Consider the following 21,589-nt stretch of genomic DNA (forward strand, 5'->3'; position numbering starts at 1 on the left):
TTGTGTGTGAATGCTGCTCAGCCTCTCTCTGGTTGAATTACTGCCAGAATAAATGCTCTCTGGAGGTCTGCTCTTCCTCTGAGGAATAACTCATCCCTACCAGCAGGACGGTAAATCAGCCACCATGTCCCAGCATGCACGGGGCTGATTTCTGCAGATATGATGGCAGAGAGCGTAAAGAGGATGGCATGGAGACGAGGAAATAAATCTCCTGTGATTGGATTCACGGCCAGAGTGGCTGCATTACTGACAGCAGGGACCAAAAACCTCCTCTGTACCAGTCAGTCTGTGTATTTCTGAGTGTGTAAATTCTAAATTATACGACCGAAAGTGTGTGGACACCTCCATTCTGTGTCCTTTGATATGATTCATTTAATTAGGCTTTCTAGTTCCAAAAAGGGAAATATTGATGCTACAGCACACAGTGATAAGAACAGTTTGGGGAATCCTCTTTCCTGTGAACAAAACATCCATAAAGAAACGGTTTATCCATCTGAGGTGGAAGAACTCGACTTTCTTAGATAAAATCCAGAAATAAAACTGCATTAAAGACCTGATCATGCATCAGAGTTTGGTTTTATTGCTTTTGTGACTGAATGGGAACAAATCTCTGCAGAGAAGATTCAAAATCTGGTGACGAGTTTGAAAGCAGAAGAGTGAAGGTTGGTCCCGATGGGGAACAAGTCTTCATGTCTATGTATTTTGTTTAGGTATAGATTTACCCAGGAGGTGAGATTATTTCACATTTTAATTTCAAGACGCTTCAAGTCGAAGTTTACTGAAGCAGGTTCAGATGTTTTTCATATTTAAAGACAGTGAACTCATTTCTGCATCTTCACAGCTCCTTTACCACAAAAGTCACTGAAATTTGAGTCACTTTATTACGAGTGGTAGAAATAACTCAGTACTGGGGTGCTTGTAGTTGTTCCATTTTATTCTACTTTATTATTCCACTCCACGTCATTTAGAGAGAAATATTGAGCTTTCTACTACATTTATCTGACTGCTTTAGTTTCTCTTAAGATGGAAAATGTTCCACAACATACAATGAATGATATAACAAACCTAAAAAGCACATAGTTAGAGAATAAATCGACATTTTCAGGTTCCAGTGTGTAGCTGAGGGAACATTTCAGATAAAAAGCTCCACTAAGAGTCAGTTTTACCTCTTAACCGACTCACATGGTTTTATTATATTTAATGGTTGAATATCTCATCAAAAATGTAAAGACTAGAAGGAAAACAAAACCTGAAGACAGATTTATAGAACAGAAATGTCTTTTTTCCCCTCAGTGTTTTCTGCTAGACATAAAATTGTGTTGAAAGAACCTGAAACCTTCAGTACCTCCACCAGGAGCCTGATGCTGATCACTGATGATCATGTCATATAGAAGAATATAATTAACATATATATAACATAATATATAATAATATATCAATCGCATGGGCCAAACTAGCACTTTTACTTTAATATTTTAGCTACATTCGGTTGCTAATATTTATTTTCCTAGGACTTTCCACTGGTAATAGAGTGTTTTCACAGATTTTAACTGTAGAGGATCTGAATCTTTTTCCCAACGCTATTTAATACACAATCTATTGATCCTTGCTTTTATTTTAAGGGACCAAACGTGAAGAATATCTGGAATCAAGTCAAGGTTTTCTTTCTTCTCTGCCTCACCTACTGCATTCACTGTCTAATATCTTCAGTAATTCACTAATTTATGCTATGAAAACCTTTTAAAAGTCATATCTGTATTAGAAATACTGCTTGACTGCACCATCAGGCTATGACTGTATCTCCAGTCTGTTACTGTTTCTGCAGCACTTCCCTGTGTTTTATGTGAGTCAGTATTCTGATATCTGTCTGACCAGGGGTTACCTAACCGTGAGCATCGTGTTGCAGGGATCAGGTTCAGATGTAAATCCAGCAGTTCCTGCAGCTGCTGGCGGCGTCTGATCTTCTAAACTTACCCCATTTTAATCCAGCCTCTACGCTGCCTCTCTCCTCCTGCAGGTCATTGGCTCAGATCCCAGCTTCAGAGATCCGTCTGGAGCTTCCAGCAGACAGACGTGGCCTGCAGCTACAAACAGAGAAAGAAGAAGAAAAGCGAGCATCAATCAATGAGCTGCAGTTTCTAAATATAAGAACAGACTATGAGAGCGGAGGCGATCGTCTGATTTTAACCAGAGAGCAGATGTATCCTGATACTGTAAAACAAACCGTGTCTCCTTTCTCAGATTGAATTAGATGTTGAGTGGATTATGTAATTAGTGTTTCTCTGTCAGGACAGATAGCGGTTGACTATGACACACCAGCAGCTTAAATACTGTATGATTAATTATCTAACAGCCCCAGTAGAAGTATCTAATGTCAGATTTCATCTCAGTTTATAGTTCCATTAAATCTGATCAGTATTTTTCAGTATTATGCACCTCAACAACAATAAACAACCAAATTAAACAAATATTTTTAATTAAATAAACAATTAAATTTAATTTAAAATCCGTACTTGTTAAAAATTAGGCAAAAAACAAAGCTTAATAATTCAATACATTAGCTGAATTAAATATTTGTGTGTAAAATAAGTAATAACCAATAAAATAAAGAAATCTCGGGCAATAAAATAAAAAAATAACAAAGTAAAAGTATTGCTCTCTCTGATAAAAACACAAATGAATAAAAACAGTAAGAATAAAAATATAGATTAAAAAATCTACAAAAAAATATTATGTGCAATGTAAGCATTGCACCTTGTCCCTTTAAATAAAAATATAATTAAATAAATTAAATTAAAAAAGAACAATTAATACACTGCTGTTTCAAAAAGTGCAAAAATTAAAAAAAATCTGAATTAATTGAATATTACAAAAAAGACCAGCTTCAAATATGTTGTCAGAGTTATAATAAATTCCATATTTTACAGAATAAATAAGCAAACATTAAGGATTTATTGATTTCAACTCAGTAAAACTGAATTTAAAAATGCAGACATTTTCCTCCACACTAAAGCAAACTATAAAAGTAACAACATAAATACACATAACTACACATAAATACACATAAATACACATAAATACACGGCACACATGATAAAATCTAGGACATCTTTCCTGAAACAAGAGTCTAAACTGTGCACATCTCCGGCTGCAGGAATGAAAACAGAAATAAAGCTCATCCCACCTCGTCTTAAAACCAAAGCTCTAAACTCTGCTCCACTTCAGCATCCTCAGCCTCACGATGGGAAAAGCATCCAAATGTTCTCCTCCAGAGCTGGGATCAGGTGACCTCTGACGTGAACAGAGCCTCTAACCCTCTAACCCTCCCCCCGGTGGGATGCTGGGATGCACACTGCTGTAGCTGCATCATCCAGAGCTTTGACAAGCGGCTGTCACTGAGAGATGATCTCCTCCATCCCAGGAGTCCTGGATGATCGACAAGCTCTCCTCTGTTTTCATTCCCATGCAGGCTCCTGCTCCTCCTCGCTAAAGTCACACTTCATTCACAGTTTTTCTTCTTTATGTCAGAATCAGCTTCTGTATTTTTGTCTTCTGCACGCTGGGAGACGCTCCGTCTCTCAGCCTCTTCAGCTCAGAAGAAGCTGAAACTGATCGGCTTCACAGGGAGGGAGTGACTGAAGCGACCCATTTATTTATTTATTCCTTCCTTTTATTTTTATCCGGTGAGCGTTTTCAAATCACTGAACTGTTCCGTTTCATTTATCTCCTCCTCATGCTGCTCCTGAACCTCCATAACTACACACAAGTGTTTCTGAGCAGCCATCCTAGTACTGATCCCAGTGTGTGTGTGTGTGTGTGTGTGTGTGTGTGTGTGTGTGTGTGTGTGTGTGTCTGTCAGGCAATTTCTCAGCCTCACACACCTTCACACAAATACATTTTCTGAAAATTCCATTACTTTGTTTTCTTCTTCTTTACATGCAAATTGGAAGTGGGAAAAACATTGCAAAACAGGACACATCCATCCATCCATCCATCCATCCATCCATCCATCCATCCATCCATCCATCCATCCATTATCTAAACACCATTTAATCCTCATTAGGGTCACGGGGGGCTGGGGTCTATCCCAGCTGACTGAAGGTGAAGGGAGGGGACACCTGGACAGGTAACAGTCTATCACAGGGCTACATATAGAGACAAACAATCACACTCACATTCACACCTACGGACAATTTAGAATCACCACTTAACGTCAGCATGTTTTTGGACTGTGGGAGAACCTGGAGAAAACCCACACATGTACAGGGAGAACATACAAACTTCATGCAGAAAGAGCCCAGGAAGGCCGGGACATGAACCGGGGATCTTCTAGCTGTGAGGCGACAGTCTAACCACCATGCATACTGTACAGCTCACCAACACAGGACACAGTATAATCTAATAAAACAACATCACACACAGCCAGGAACCCGTAGGACACAAGAAAAACTAAATATTTTAAAGGTAGTACTGGATTTATTCCAGGGCTGCAGTAATGGGTTGTGTCACCGAACCTCAGGCTGTGGAAATATGCTAAAATATGCCATTCAGAAGTCACAGAACTTGAATTTACAGCCAGATCCTGATGTCTGCAGAAATGTAATAAAACGTGGAGCGAGGGAGTCGGGTGAAAACGATATTTAAACACTCTCAAAACCGACACGGCATGAATATGTTCACCTCCTGTTAAAGTGTCCTGCGACTCAGCGGGAGTCTGAATCTGGAGCTTTGTGAAAGGCAAGTTAACGTCAGCACAGCTGGAAGAAACAGCTGGAAGGCTCAGCTGGAAGAAACAACTGGAAGGTTCAACTGGAAGAAACAGCTAGAAAAAAACATGGAAGAAACAGCTGGAAGGCACAGCTGGAAGAAACAGCTGGAAGGCTCAGCTGGAAGAAACAGCTGGAAGGCTCAGCTGGAAGAAACAGCTGGAAGGCTCAGCTGGAAGAAACAGCTGGAAGGCTCAGCTGGAAGAAACAGCTAGAAAAAAACATGGAAGAAACAGCTGGAAGGCTCAGCTGGAAGAAACAGCTGGAAGAAACAGCTGGATGAAACAGCTGGAAGAAACAGCTGGATGAAACAGCTGAAAGGCTCATCTGGAAGAAACAGCTGGAAGGCTCAGCTGGAAGGCTCAGCTGGAAGGCTCAGCTGGAAGGCTCAGCTGGAAGGCTCAGCGAGAGGCCGGCAGATGTGGCAGAGCGCTCAGTGAGGCTGGAGGAGACACACCCACACTAACTCTCATTTGTTCTAATACCTGTATTTTGGTCGTCTGTCCACAGCAGCCAGGGGGGGTTAGAAGCTCAAATATTGAGTTTAGGCTCAACGTGGAAATGCTGGACTCACATTTTAGTGCAGATGGATCTTACTGAAACCTGCTCAGTCATACCAGGGTTGAAAAGAGCTCAGCCTCACCATGGAAACATCATAGGACACAGATTGTTCTTATCTTATTTTCTCCTGTAACTTTAATGCACTTGGTTCACTGATGTTCAAGCTTCAGGTGAAGGTCTCATCTTGAGCCTCCAGATTCTCCTGAACATCATCATGACCTTCCCATCAGTCTGGAAATGGCGACCAGGAAAATGACATTTCAGTTTAGGAAGCAGAAGTCAGAGAGTGCAGGATGCTTACATAAGGTGCATTTTACAAAAGTTTAAAGCCACGTTTTCAAAAGATGGCGCTCCCCTGTGTAGTCTAGCTTTACTGTACATAGTTTTGTCTACTGTCTTTTCATGCAGGGCTTGTCTTACTTTTATCGCTTCAATTACTTTCATTCTTCATTGGTTTTTTTTGTTTTTTTTTTGCCAAAGCTGACTTTGAGAAACCTATTTAGCTGCTTCTACTGTGTGGATGGACGGTTTGTCCTGGAGCAACATCAGCCAGCCCGAAGATTTCCTCTCCTTTGTCTTCGATTGCTTCAAACATCTGAGTTTTTGTGGACAGTAATATAAGACCTTATAGTATAAAGTTATGCCTAAAAATGGGAGCTACACTCCTTTATTCTGGATAAGGTTGAGAACTTTGAAGGAGCTCAGTACTGTTAAGAGGACAACATCACCTTTGTTTGTTGTCCTTTACTACAGTGTGTTTTACATCAGGTGCACAGATTCAGATCAGATGGGTGCTGAGAGTGCAAGTCAGATGGAAAACTAACATCTGCCAATAAAGCAATATAAAAATAGTAAAAAGTGGTGCTTTAAGTTTATTGTAATGTCTTTTATGATAGTCAGCCTTCAACCGTAAATAAGGGGTGTACCTCCCATTTTAGGGTGTAACCGTAGACTATAAGGAACTGAAAATGTTTGAATCATTCAAAGAAAAAGGAAAGGAAAACTTCAAGCCAGCTGTGAAATGTTGCTTCATGAACCCAACCTGCACCCTCTGACTTCTATCTGGTTCATAAACTGAAATCACCACTAAGAGGTGGTTCAGCTAGAAGGGCTCACAGCCATCTCAGGACCAGGGCCTCCTCTAGCCTTCGGACAAAATGCTCTTTCTGTGCAGGCCAGTAAGATCTGGAACAGTCTTCCACCCTCCATAAGGGAGTGTCCCACATTAGCAACCTTCAAATCTCACCTTAAACAGTGGCTGAAAGTGAACCAAGCTTGTGACCACTGACCTATAGCTTCCTTGTGTACACTCTGCAATGTCCTTTTATTGTGACCTATTGTCTTTTTATTGCAACCTATTGTCCTATTGTGCTACAATCCGGCATATTTACGCCCATTGCTGAATAAATGGGCACTCAACAATGTGCACTGTCCCTACCAAATAAATAAATAGAACTAATGTGTTTTCCATTTTTAGACTGATGAGAAGGTCCCGATGCCGTTCAGGAGAATCTGGAGGCTCAAGATGCGACCTGGACCTGAAGCTTGAACATCGGTGGACCAAGTGAAGTGAAGTTAAAGGAGACTATGTTTAAAAATCATGTAAAAACAATTATTATATGTTTTTTTCTGAGGCTTTTGAAATACCCTCCTAAGTAAAGCCACAGCAGCGTCTTACGGTAGGACTACAAATGCTTGGATGTGTTCATGAGCTTGAACACACAGACATGCTGTGATGATGCAGAAACTGGCAGGCTGCCTTCAACACGCCGTGTGTCGGCACGCAGCCTGAACTAAACCGTGATCTGCTGTGATATTTCACTCTGCACAGTGGCCACCAGCAGACACCTGAAATACTGCTGACCGGTTTCTCCTTTATGAGCCCCTCTTGCCACAGTAACAACAAAGACGTACAGTGGGAGCAAGAGATTGTAAATGTGAGGCGACAGGCGGTGGAACAGCTCAGACATCAGGATTACTAAATGCTGTGGAGGGAAGTAACTCAGTACACTACTGGTCAAACGCTTCCTGTTTTCCATGAAAACCCACACTTTTATTCATGTGCTAACCTAACTGCAAAAGAGTTTTCTAATCATCAATGAGCCTTTCAACACCATTAGCTAACACAATGTAGCATTAGAACACAGGAGTGATGGTTGCTGGAAATGTTCCTCTGTACCCCTATGGAGATATTCCATTAAAAATCAGCTGTTTCCAGCTACAATAGTCATTTACCACATTAACAATGTCTACACTGGATTTATCATTCATTTAATGTTATCTTCATTGAAAAAATGCTTTTATTTCAAAAATAAGGACATTTCTAAGTGATCCTTTTGAACAGTAGTGTATATTTACTCAAGTTCTGTGCTTAGATACTAATTTTATGTTCTTTATTTCGGCATTTCCATTTTATACTGCTGTATACTTCCACTCCCCTACATTTTAGAGGGAAATATTGTACTTCTATTCCGCCACATTTATCTGACAGCTTTGGTTCCTGTTAATATGAAGTATTTACACACTGACTTTTAAAATACAGCACAAGTCAGTGGTTTCCAACCTTTCTGGGCTTTTCACAATTTACAAATGGTCATATTCCAGATGTTCATGAGTTGCTAACATTAAAGTGGTTATAGAACTTGCAGAACTGTTTTGCTGTGAGATTTAAATCATCTTCAAAACTTAAATGTTCAGTGTAGCAGGTTCAAGGCTGCTGTTGTTGTTTCCAGTAGTAAAGAGGATTTTGGAAATGACAGATAGCAGAAGAAGAGGATAAAGCTTCCTGAAATGAGCAGCCAATGAGAGGTGAACACCTGCATCCTACATCCAGCCAAAAAAAACCCCCACATATTAGAAGAAAAAAAAATTATCTCAAAAAATGTCTCTTTCCACTGCAACTGTCACCCGAGAAGCCCTCAGATTTGGGTTTCTGTGTGTAAAACTATACATAAAGTAGTCCAAAACATCTACAGTAGTAATGTACTGCTGACACACTGGTTCTTCATTATTTATAATTAATGATGCTATATATAAGAACAAATCAGAGAGGGATCAGACAAGCACTTCAACATTTTAACTACAGTTTTAAAGCAATCTTCATAGAACTGTAGCAGAAGGAGAACGGAAAGGGTTAGGGTTAGTTACTGGTTAAAAACTACACAATATAAAGGGTTAGGGTTAGTTACTGGTTAAAAACTAAACAATATAAAGGGTTAGGGTTAGTTACTGGTTAAAAACTACACAATATAAAGGGTTAGGGTTAGTTACTGGTTAAAAACTAAACAATATAAAGGGTTAGGGTTAGTTACTGGTTAAAAACTACACAATATAAAGGGTTAGGGTAGTTACTGGTTAAAAACTACACAATATAAAGGGTTAGGGTTAGTTACTGGTTAAAAACTACACAATATAAAGGGTTAGGGTAGTTACTGGTTAAAAACTACACAATATAAAGGGTTAGGGTTAGTTACTGGTTAAAAACTAAACAATATAAAGGGTTAGGGTTAGTTACTGGTTAAAAACTACACAATATAAAGGGTTAGGGTTAGTTACTGGTTAAAAACTACACAATATAAAGGGTTAGGGTTAGTTACTGGTTAAAAACTAAACAATATAAAGGGTTAGGGTTAGTTACTGGTTAAAAACTACACAATATAAAGGGTTAGGGTTAGTTACTGGTTAAAAACTAAACAATATAAAGGGTTAGGGTTAGTTACTGGTTAAAAACTAAACAATATACAGGGTTAGGGTTAGTTACTGGTTAAAAACTAAACAATATAAAGGGTTAGGGCTAATTACTGGCTAAAAATTACACAATACAAAGGGAAAGGGCTAGTTACTGGTTAAAAACTAAACAATATAAAGGGTTAGGGTTAGTTACTGGTTAAAAACTACACAATATAAAGGGTTAGGGTTAGTTACTGGTTAAAAACTAAACAATATAAAGGGTTAGGGCTAATTACTGGCTAAAAATTACACAATACAAAGGGAAAGGGCTAGTTACTGGTTAAAAACTACACAATATAAAAGTGTTCCTTACTACACATGAGGTGTGAGCTAAAGCTACTCACTGCATCAAAATCTTAAAAAAAAAACCAAAATCTCGAAAAGCCTCATGACAGAAAGCCTGCCTTATAATGCAGATTAACACAGCAGTATTTGTCATTTATCTCCTTCAGCTGTGCATCAGTACCTGCAGGGTGAAAGCTCAGTTCTCTCTGTCAGTCATCTGGTTCTGTATCCCTGTGAAAGTCAGTCCCTATAAAGCCCCGATCCTCCCAGCGCCATCATGGACTCTATCGATCGTGATGCTTATCCGCAGTGTCTTACATAAGAAAGTCCTGACCGCCAGTGCAGTTATAGATTAATGCTTACTAACAGGATTTGTAATGAGAGCAAATACTTCTGGGAAAGAAAACTTAAATTCCATGAAGAGACATGACTGAAAAACCTCACTGAGGTGCTTGCAGGCGAGTATTTAGCAGTAAAAATGGTGCTGTTTTAGCTAAAAACTGAGTAATTTATATAATCTGTGTTAATAAATGAATCAGGTCAAGTGGAATGTGACTGTTGAAAGTTAGCTGTTAAAGTCCTTTATCGGGAAAAAACTTGCTACTTGATAATCTGAGAGCTTTTCAGGTTGTTTTGATATCTTGTAATTTAAGAGATTAACTGATGAATCAAAAATGAATGAATAATGTGACTAATCCAGCTCTGAGGACAGCAACTCATCCAGAATCTCTCAACAACTGAGACTGACAGAGTTCATGGCTGTGAGGAGAGGCAGGTAATAAGAAACTCCGAATGAAGTGAAGTGTCTCTCCATCTCCTGTCAGGAGGACGGACGGACGGACGGACGGAGGAGAGGTTAGAGCCCTGCAGGATCAGCTCCTGCTGCTGGATGGATTAGTTTACTAAATGGACAGGTAGGATGCAAATTAAGGTGATAAGGAGGAAATCAGAGAAGCAGGGAAAGAAGGCTGAGAATGACAGGACAAGTGGAAAAGAGCACCTGGATGACGGGATGTATATACGGCCAACCCTGAAGGATCAAAGAAAACTTAGAAAGGATTAAATTAACTGTGTGAAACCTGGTGTGCGCTTTAAGTGTTGACAGTTTTCATCAACAGCAGCAAATAATTCTCATCACAAAGGAAAACTGCATCTCTGAGAAAACTTCTGCTGCCTTCTCAAACATCTCCACCACTACAGGAGAAACAACACAAAACCACAATTAATCGTCCCCCAATGAATGTCAGATGGGACTGAGGGGAAAACAAGCTGAAAGAAAAAACTCTCTTTTTCCTCCACACATCCAAGTTCAGTTCAAAATGCAGTCAGTTTAAATCCACCGAGGCGCCGCATGCTGTGTTTCTCAGTTCAGCTTCCAGACATAACTCTGCTTATTTTACACATCAGACACTACCACGCATGTGAAAAAGTTCTATAAAACCTTCCTCAGTAGAAGCTTTAATAATTCTAATAATTTACCTTGAAGCTGGAGTGCACTGTTAAAATTTGTGGTCAAAAATGCAAAAACAACAGCAAAAAAAAAAATCTGTAAAATAATGAGATTTCAGCTGATTAAATAAAGTAAAATAGTAGAAATTCATGGTCGCATGTTGAAAAAGAATAAATCACATTTTGTAAAAAATACAGAATTTCAAGCACAGAATATTGGCTGGTTTGTTGAGATTTTAACAAATCACAAGGAAACTAAGTCTGCAAAGTTTGGAATCTGGGAAAAGCCACAAAATAATGTTGACTTTTAGCTTCAGGATGAGGCCGGTATATTTTAACATTCTGGATTCTTTTTCTATTTTCAGATTCCTGCATACTGCAGATTTAAGTAACATTGCTTCAGTGGTCGTTGGTTTGGCCTGAAATCTACATGTTTGATAGAGAAAATAAATGTGCAGAGGCGAAGTTAGTCATAAATATATTATTAAAATCTGCACAGATTCCTCTGCAGCCCGAAATCTGTTCATGCACAAAATAAATAGATGCTAATTTACTGTACTTGTATGGAACAGGATCCTCCAAAGTAACTAGAAAGTAGCAGAATACAACAATCGTGTCTGTGTTCCACAAAAGGAACATTATGAAGGTCTGAGGGCATCACCTACAGCTGACAGAACACATCCAAATCTTAGATAAGGAATAAAAAAGACAATATCTTCACTTCTACTGCATGAATTTCCATCCTAAATCTAAGCTAAATCTGCCTGTAATACATGCAGAAACAGCAAATCTATACTGAAAAGAAATGGGTTATAAAATGGAACCTAATTTAAAATAATAAAGTACTTCTAAGATTTTAAAGCAGCTCTTGTTTAATATGAATGCCTACACAACTTGTTAATTGCTTAAATTTGCATAAATAAGTGGTGCTTGTTAGTTACTGTTTCCTACATATTATGAGTTAGAATTCATGAGGTTGGAAATGATTTTTTCCCACACTTCACCTCTGGCCTCCAGCCATGAACGAACACAAGATTACAGATGCATTAGCCTGACAATGACTGTGAAATATGTATGTAAAGGAAAAGGGAAAGGCTGTAAAAAATAAAAAATACCAGCTTCCAGCCTCTGCCACCCCGATGTTGAAGCATTTCTTCAAAAGGCAGCGCTCAGCATTTCCATTTTTCCCTCTCAGAAACATTCCCACCCCCTGGATCCCATCAGCCAGAGAAATGTGGGTTAATGAGGCGCCACCCGGGGGCCCGACGGCTACACCTCCACCAGCCTCATCAGAGGGAGGGATGCCTGGGAGTGGGCGGGTTCCTGAGAGACGCCGAACACGTCCGACATCAAAGGTGGAAGTGTGGAAGAGTGCGGTTAATTAGCAGAATGACGGCGGTGTGTGAACGACACACCTCAGCGGAGATAGACAGTAGAGAGCGTTTACTACAGCAGCTGAGAGCTCAGCAGGAAGCTGAAAGCGATTCTTTTGAGCTGCGGAGACAAAAATAAAATTACCTTATTGTTAATATACACAAACACCTATCAGCCACATTATTAAAACCACTTGAGGCCAAAACAGCTCTGATCACCATTACACTAACATGGACCTCTATGGGAGTCCTGCTGTGTCTGACACTGGGACCACTGGGTTCCTGGATGGGTCCACTGGGTTTCTGGATGGGACCACTGGGTTCTTGGATGGGACCACTGGGTTCCTGGATGGGGCCTTCATGGATCAGGGCTTGTATCAGTAAAAACTGTGATCTATTCCAGCTTTAACCCATCTAAGCATAGAGGTTTTTGATCTGGACCTGGCTTAAAGTAGTCTACATGCCAAAAAAAGCACTAAAATCTCCATGTTTTTACATTCTAACACAAAAAACAATTATTTTCTATATCAAAAATGATGTTTTATAGAGTCTTTAGCCTTTGTATGACCATCTATTCCACATTTGACCTACCTAAACTCACTGGCTTTTTGACCTGGTTTAATGTGGTCCCAATGCAAAAAACCTCAAAACAAAACTGTATAGTCTCTTTTTTTTTTTTTTTTTTTTTTTTTTTACATTTTCACAAATACAAAACAGAAACTACTGGTTAAATCCTCCTTCGTCTCTGCATGTCGAGTCCTGAATCTAGTTCATTCTTCTACCTGTCAGTGGTTTTAACGTTGGTCAGGGTATGCGGCTGAGCAGCAGGAGACAGTCTTAAAAAAAAATTTATGTGCAAATATGTGAAAATGTTCATTCTTGGTCCACTAAGTTGCTCTAATTCAGTTGTCTTGTTTTGGCTCATTTGCCAGGTTGAGAGCACTAAATGATTATTTCTGTAATGACTTTCCAAATCCTGTCTCATAATCCTGTTTTACTGTGAAACTCATTGAGAACCTGAATTGTGTTCCAGTTTGTCACTGAAACCTGAAGCTGATCGTTGCCAACAACACAGGAATGAAAAACATGAGAAAACGAGCCGCCGAAGCTGTTCCACGGGGTTAGCTGTGATACGAAGCAAAATCTCTTCAAGGACTGGTCAAACATTTAGAGAAAAATGGTTCTTAATTTACTTGCAGAGAAGATTTAGAAGAACAGACTGACATTAGTCTTTATCCGTGTGGAAAATGAAGCTACAGCCTGTTGCTTTTAGGAGTTCAACACCAAGACAGACTTCTGCTCTCTACAAACTGGGGTCAAAAAGTTTCACGACTGTCTGTGGTGCCACAAAGTAGTTTAAGGCCACATTCATGCAACATGTGAGAGGAGCAGCTGACACATGACACCACTACAAACCACCTGGAGGTGCACATTTGTGATTCCTCCATGGACATCAAACTGGAGCCAGGATGAGGCAACACTAACGTGCACCGAGAGGAGAAAGAACAACTTTCATGCTGCTTCCAAAACTGGTCAAGGCACATCCAACATTTAGGAATCAGCCCTCCAGAGTCAGACTGTTAAGTTCCACCGCAACATCCAGAGGTGATGAGAGAAATAATGCCACGTGTTGTTCACATGAAGAACACACAGGGGGCTTTTTAGCCACAACACAAACCCTCGTTAACAGAATTGCCTCCTCTTCTTTACATTGAAGAGTCGCCCTTTAGACACAGATGAGGAGAATCTCCACCCATTGCAGACTATACTTTACAGAAGAGGACTTATAGGGATTGTTGCAGGAGCACTGGGAGCAGAGCATCGCTGCACTTTAACGGAGTCTAATTTAAATCAGATGCACTTTTAATATTTACAACATTTGATCGCACCTCCTATTAGCATGTTATATCTCAGTAGAAACAGTCCTGCAGTGATTTTATCCCCCAGATACTTGACACATCTCTATTCCCTTTAGAATAAGATATGAGTTATTAAATAATGAGCAGGAAAGGTGCAGGAATGCAGATTTTGTTGCCTTCAGACAGTGCTAGGCTAACTGTTTCCCCCTGCTTCCAGTCATTGTGCTAAGCTAGGCAGCTAATCACATCTACCCTACAGATGAAAAAGTGACATCGGTCCTGAAATCTCACTTTACAAAAGCACTTTCCAAAAAGGTATTTCTTTAACCCTTTGATGCGCAACATGGATCAAAACTGACCCGAATCCAATGGAAAATGGGCATCTCCTGACCCACACTGTGCATTAAAGGGTTATTGCACAATCATGACTCCTCCTCGAGTGTTTTCATTGGGTTTTCTGTTTTGTTAATGAAGGATACAGATATCAGACATCTGTTGTGAACGCCAGACTGAGAACTACAAAACATCTGTGGTTTTCAGATCCACAGATCAACACGTGATGGGTCTGTTTCCAGAGTTTAGAGCAGAACAAAAGGTTAAAAGCAACAGTCTCTTGGTGTGGCGTGGAAGTGCACCTACAAATCAACATTCACCGTTGTGTCCTTCTTCTTCTGTGGTTCCAGGTCATCTCATTCATATTTCATGTGTTGGGAGATGAATAATACAGGCAGCAGATGACCTGAGAGCAAACGCTCAGCTTCTTTCCGTGAGCAGCAGATGTGCACATATTCAATAGGAGAAAAGAGACGGTTCAAAGGAGGCGATTCATGCAAATGATGACGAAGCGATCATTGATATGAGATAAAAAGCTCTGGAAGGACTGGTGCTTTGAAGGGATACAAGGAGAGGAATATGGGTTATTATATTTGGAAATGGAGTGTTCGTTAGGTTTATTGTGTTAATCATTTGTTATATTGGTCTTTCTGTCTGTTTTTCAGTCTTTACCTGCTTGTTGAAAATAGTTTTATTAACTTCCAACTGTTTAAGTTCAGTGGAGTGTGTTTGTCCTGTAAGTAGGGCTCATTATCAGATAGAATAAAATAGATCTTTACTGTCATTGTTAAACCAAAGGCAGTTTAGCAGCAGAAATACAGCAAGAGTCATACCAAAAAAATGAATAAAGAGAAAATAAAATAAAAAGAATAAATCATACTGTATACAATATCTGATCTAAACAGCGTTCAATGTGCAGGGATTTGTAAAAACACACTGAGGCCGGTTAGAAACCTCTCTGTAACAATCAGAAATGATTCATCCGTCTCAAATGATTCCTTGTCTGGCAGGAAAAAAAGCGTCTGGCACTATTTCGATGAATCATTTTAGTCGTGGTTTTTTTTAATCAAAATATCTGCGGTCAATATTAGACTCAATCAAAGAGTCTCATGTTTAATAGATGAAGCAGCAGAAGTCGTGTAATTACCCACTGATCACTGAGAACACGAGTCTGGATAGAAAACAGGAATAATCTGTGTGTGTGTGTGTGTGTGTGTGTGTGTGTGTGTGTGTGTGTGTGTGTGTGTGTGTGTGTGTGTCACCCCTAATCAGCAGAGTGGCTTTCTGTCACCAGCCTCTTCCATCCACTTATTGAGGGTTATGGATCCTGCATCCATAACAAAGGCTGTTCCGAGCTAACCTTTACAGCGACAGGTATCTGCAGGCTCCACACACACGCACACAGGCACACATGCACACATGCACACACAATCACAGACACACACACACACACACCCTACAGAACCAGATCAAACCACATCTTCTCTAACTGCGGCGTTTAAAATCCCCTGTGACGGTTTACAGTTGTGATCTTCAGACGGTGTGTTGGACGAACATGTTTACGGAGCTGTGATGAATCTTTCCCTCTGAGGAGGAGAAATGAAGCGCTCCCATCACCACCGATGTCCCAGAAGAAAGAGAGGCTAACAAACAGGGACGGGATGTGATGCAATGACTAATCTGTACATTTAGCTGAGCGTAACGCTGGAGGACGGCTGAAGCTCACTGCCGCCATTTAAGTGACACAGAAATAATGAGCGAGGGTTTTTCGGGACGAGACCACTCGCCTGAGGCTTGGAGCTCTGATGCATGGTTTCAAATCAAAAGAACATCCTTCGTATTCTTTGTTTCTTAAAGCTTTTCAAAATACTCTCAGATCTGAGAGCGTTCAAGCTGAGATAGACTTCCAACTGCCAGTGTTGATCCTCCTACTTTCTACTTTCATGATTCAATCATCATCTTCTTTAGCTACCCATTCATTTACAGAGAGCTAGACGCTATCCCAGCATGCACTGGGTGGAGGCCAGGGATAGACTCTATGGTGCAATGTGGATGGAAAGAATCTGATCTGGATTTTTATGTGGGTAAACTGTGATTAGCATATAGAAAACTAAACATGTCTTTGTAATTAAAGGGTTCATGCAGTTTATAAGAATCCTGGATAATTTCACAGTACAGTAGGTTAATGTTTTGGTCTTGAATCTTAATTATTTCAGCTATATTTATGAGAAATCAGCTTTTCTGTGTGTTTTGCACGTCAAAAGACTACAATATGAGCATCAGTGATCACTAGGCCACTGCAGGGACTTTCAGATGGCGCCAATCTATGTATGTGTTCGATCCAGAAGAACTATCCCTATCGAACCTATTTCAGTTGTTTTCAGTGAGGAAAAAGTACCTACTCTAGTCTGAAAAACTGCTGTGCTTGTTTTCACACTGATAAATTAAACTCAGAAGACAAGAACCACCATTTTTCTACCATCTTTCTCAATATCCTCATTGAGGAGCAGGTTTCTCCTCAAACATCGGCATCAACTACATAAAATACGCCGTACAGGCAACATAACAGGACATTGTTCTCTTCATGGTCATAAAACCAGACTAACATTCAGTAACGACTATTTGTTGTTGTTTTGGAGCTAACATTTGCGTCACAACTGTTGGACCGTACATGTAATGAAAACAGAAATGCTGAAGTGAGTCGATAAGGAGCTCCTTCCTGTAAACATTCGCTCCACCTGGAACCAGTGCCCAGTTTCTGAAGCTCTATTGTTGAAGCTCTAAGTTGGAAAACCAAGACAGACACACCCAGGAAATTCTCTATTTTCAATTTAAAAGCACCAGTCGTTAATAACACATTGCTATATTCTGCATGTCCTGCCAGTGGAGGCTGGACTGCACTTTGTTTCCATCTGATTTAATGCGCCATAAATAAGACACAAGTGCTAATAAGAGCTAAAGCATAATAAACAGTAAATCACCACAAGTTTCACTACTATTGATGAACTGAGCAGCCATCTTGGATTTGGAGGTTGAGTTTATCAGGTTATTCTGACTTTCCGAGTCACAAAATCAACTACAGGCGGCATTCCGGATGAAATTTCTGATTGGTAACTCAGAAATCATGTCTGCCCAGTTCAAATGGAACAAACTATAGTCAGAAGCTCATGTCGGAGCTGCAGCAAAGTCAGAATACAAAGTCACTCAGTTTGGGCTGAATCGTGGCTCCGCAGCAGCCAAATTCATCCAAAAGTGAAAATATCTGAAGCCGGACTGCTTTAATCTGATGAATCTTTTATCAGGTTTCCACAAAGTGCCGTCTCACAGAATATTACAGTCAACTGTAACTGGATTAGAGTCATGCTTCACTTCTCTTTTCTACATCTTTTGTTCTGGTGACTCAGCCAAGAAAAATTTAAATCCGTCTGAACCGAAGCTATCTAACGTTTTACATCTGGACCCTCAATGACAGAAATAACTCCTAGGATTTCTAGAAAACTGTATTCTGGTGCCTCATCAGTGCTTCTGTCAAAATGTATATTATATTTCCACAACAAACATCTCTATTGGAACCTGATGACCTTTTTAAGTATGAAAAAAAACAATTTTTCATAAATGATGCAGCTGCATACAGTACATGGTGCTATGGCTGATTCTGGCTTTGTGTTACTGGAAGCAGGTTTTCTATATTTCTGATGTTCATTAACTGCAGTGTTTTATATTCTACATGTGAGAACAAAGATTTAAAAATATCAGGTTTAAGATGTTTTGTTGCCTCAGAAAGAAGGACAAAAGTGATTGGTCGACTTTTTCTGCTAAGACACTGAATGTAGATTTGCACAGACATGTAATATGTAATGAGCTGTGATTGCTCATGAAGTTTCATAGCTTCACTAAGCTATACACACTCAGTAGCAAAGATTGCTGTAAAAGCAGCTGTTCTTTATCATTTATCAGCTCCAATTCCAATAAAATCTGCTCCATTTCAGACACCGTTAAGGGAAATGCATTAAAAAAAAAGTGGGACAAGTATAAATTCCTACAACAACATATGCGCTGTACAGATTCAACACACGAGTATAAATCCAGCATCTCATCCGTCTCATTAGTATGAAGCTGTGCTGAGATTCATTTCCTCCGACAACAAATACAACTCCCAACAATGAAATATATTTGGACTCCTGGAAAACACACCAACCCAAACAGATCAAACCGCTGAAATCATGTAAACTTTCCTCTAATGACTTCCTGAAGCCAGTAATGGTGCTAAAAGCAGAGGGGAGAAAAAGTGGAGAAAACAAACAGAAAAACAGAAACTAGCGGAAAGATTCAGTCTCTGCAGAGAAGAAATACGACAGTAGTCTGGTTCAACGTAAGGTCTACACACTTATATACACACCCACACACACACACACACACCCACACACACACATAAATAGACACACACACCTGCCCCCGGGGTGTTTTCCGGTGTGTGTGTCGTTGCTGCAGGGATCATAATGACATCAGTAACACCTACAGAATAAACAAAACATCAACAGTCGGATCACATTCATATCCATATGCGCACACGCACACACACACACACACACACACACGCACACACACACACGCACGCTCTGACCTCATTCCTACAATCTGTTTCCCGGGAGGAAAAAAAAGGTGAAGAATGAGGAGAGGAGGAAAAAAAAACAAGATATGAGGTAGAATGAAGGGAAGCAACACTTAGATATGGATTCAGGAGGAGGAATACCTGATAGCAGCCCACCGAGGAGGAGGAGGAAGGTGAAGGTGAGGAAGAGGAGGAGATAGGTAGAGCAGATAGAGGTATCAGTGTCGTCCTGTTAATAAACAGATCGAGGGTAATAAGTCAGGAGAGGATTTGCCGGGCAGCAGATGGCCGCTGAGTCACCATCACAGGGAATAAAGGAGACGGATGAGAGGAGGCTGAAGGTGGACGCAGGAAAGACAAATGGAGACTGATGATGAAAACAAAGACAGAAAAAAGGGAAAAAAAGCCAATTAATGCGTCCCGTCTAAGTGCTTTTGTCTCTGGTTAACTAGCGTGTTGCTGAGGAGCTAAACAGAGTTTTATTTACCCGATGGATCACTGGCAGCTGGTAGCGCAGGAAAAAACTCCCTGTGGTGAAGAAAAGGGAATAAAAGAGGAAAGAGTTGCAGAAACCGAGCAGCCTATTCTTTAATAATGAGAGATTTCTGAGCAGCCAAGAAGAAAATGACTAAATTAAATGGAAAAAGGAGGTTTAGTGGATGAGATGACAAAGTGAGCACACAGTGAGACTATTAAAGAAATGAATGTAAAGAATCATTAAATTTCTAATTCCTGATGAAGAAGACGATGTAAATAAATATTTAGTAGAGCCACAGACAGTAACAGCCAGCTACAAAACGGACTTCTCCATTTCCAAACAGAAGATCCATATTTGATTCAGTAAATCTGCAAACTAAAGTCGCCTTCTTCTCAAAGACGTCTTGTGGTAAATATTTGGTCTCTTGGATATTAGTGCTCCATCGTACTTAATAAAATACATTAATATGTGCACAGAACTGGAAATCTGCTTTCTGATTCATCTGCTGAAAGTGGACGGTAGAAATCAGAGTTTGTCGTGTACCATCACCTCTACAGTGATTCCAATCAGCAGCTTCGACCAGCATAAAGAGGAAATTCTAAGTCAGGGTCAGCCATTGGTTCAAACCTCCATCTTATATTTACAGTAACATCAGTTGTAGTACAAATTACAGCTTTTTCAAAGCAGAATCTGAATCAGTGAAGGTTTTTATATTAATAATTTCAGAAGGAGATTGGGGTGGAGCGACGGCTCAACACTGGTGACTAAGGGACAGGAGACAGTTCTGGACTGATTTTCTCAACTAAAAAAACCTTAAATATACAGATGAAAGTCACATGAATCATTCATGATGCTGTAAAAACTCACATTGGTCGTTCTGAATAAAGCATTTGTGGCTGATATGAGTCTGATAGATGGGATTCTATTCATTTTCACAGATAAAGCTGCGAACTCACACCTCAAAAATAACTTTTTCTGACCTTAAACCAATTTTTGCATCTATTGTGTGTGAAATACTGGATAATTTCAAATTGGTGGCTGCAAAGATCACACCATAACAAGTAAATTCATGAATCTGCTGGATTGGATTCAATTTCTGCTTAGAGATGGAGCAAATATCTGCAGATTCACACCTAAAAATAGGAATATAACTGCCGAAACCCCTTGAAATGCTGTAAAACTTTCCCCTCTTCAATAATCTGAATGAAAAAATACAAAATAAAAGCCATTCCTTGGCTGAAAGTCAAGCAAGAAATTTAAGTAATTCACCACTGATCCAACTATCAACCTAATCAAGCCTTAAAAATAGAAATGAAAGCCATATGCAACATGAACAATAATGTAGAAATTCATATCAGTTGTTGTGGATGATCATTTGGTGGCCAAAGCTCCAAGGATCACACTCTAACACATGAATCTGTTGGTTTGATTCAATTCATTCACAGAGATGGAACAAATATCTGCAGATCCACATCAAACAATATAAAAATATCTGCCAAAACCTTTTTCTTCTGACTTTAATCCGATTGTTGTCTTTTTTGTGTGTGAAATGAACGGAAATTTCACCTTTTTCAGTGCCTTAGATCATCTGAATGACAAAAATTACAAAATAAGTCTCTCCCTGGCTGAAAGTTAAGGCCTAAAGATAAGTAAGTGAAAGAAGCCACTGGCTGTATTAGCGCATGGTTTTCCTGGATGGTTTGTAATTAAAGAGCATCTTTTCAAAAAATAATGACTTGTTTTTTTAAAGTTCCCTCATGTTCTCGCCTCCTTTCTCTCAGGATCGATGCTGAACCCTGACCTTGCTGAAGGGTGTCAACGATTTCCAAAAGCCTTTCTAGTCGTCTGATTGTCGGCTTTAACAAGGAGCAATCAGAGATTCATCAAGGCCTGATTATCAAATCCGATTCAGGCGATATGTGGACGGGAATCTGCCGAAGCCCTTTTGGATGTCATCATATGACTCACACCTCCTCTAAGAGAGGGAGGGAATGAAAGAGGAGAGAGAAGCAGGAAAAGCCCCTCTTCTTTCTCCTCCATCAGCCAAGGACATGGTGGTAATTGGCTTAAACCGAGGGGAGAGGAAGAGGAGGAGGTTTTTCAGGAGGAAGGTGGAGAAGGAGGGATGACGGCGATGAAAGGGG

General features: G+C 39.9%; 1 protein-coding gene across 5 annotated transcripts in view; it reads right to left on the reverse strand.

The window, feature by feature from the left end:
- Positions 1 to 21,589, reverse strand: part of si:dkey-91i10.2 (uncharacterized protein LOC555224 homolog) — an 80,903-nt gene that overhangs the window by 23,451 nt on the left and 35,863 nt on the right. For 4 of the 5 annotated variants that reach the window (XM_055015099.1, XM_023269582.3, XM_035947828.2 and 1 more), the window contains one exon: positions 1,975 to 2,084. The gene's annotated coding sequence lies outside the window, so the exon portion shown is untranslated. Of the gene's footprint in view, positions 1 to 1,974; positions 2,085 to 3,184; positions 3,214 to 21,589 lie in introns of those variants that run through there. The other variant, XM_035947830.2, reaches the window with a different exon arrangement.

This window comes from Amphiprion ocellaris, chromosome 11 (assembly GCF_022539595.1).
Source record: "Amphiprion ocellaris isolate individual 3 ecotype Okinawa chromosome 11, ASM2253959v1, whole genome shotgun sequence".
In the NCBI taxonomy this organism is placed as follows: domain Eukaryota; kingdom Metazoa; phylum Chordata; class Actinopteri; family Pomacentridae; genus Amphiprion; species Amphiprion ocellaris.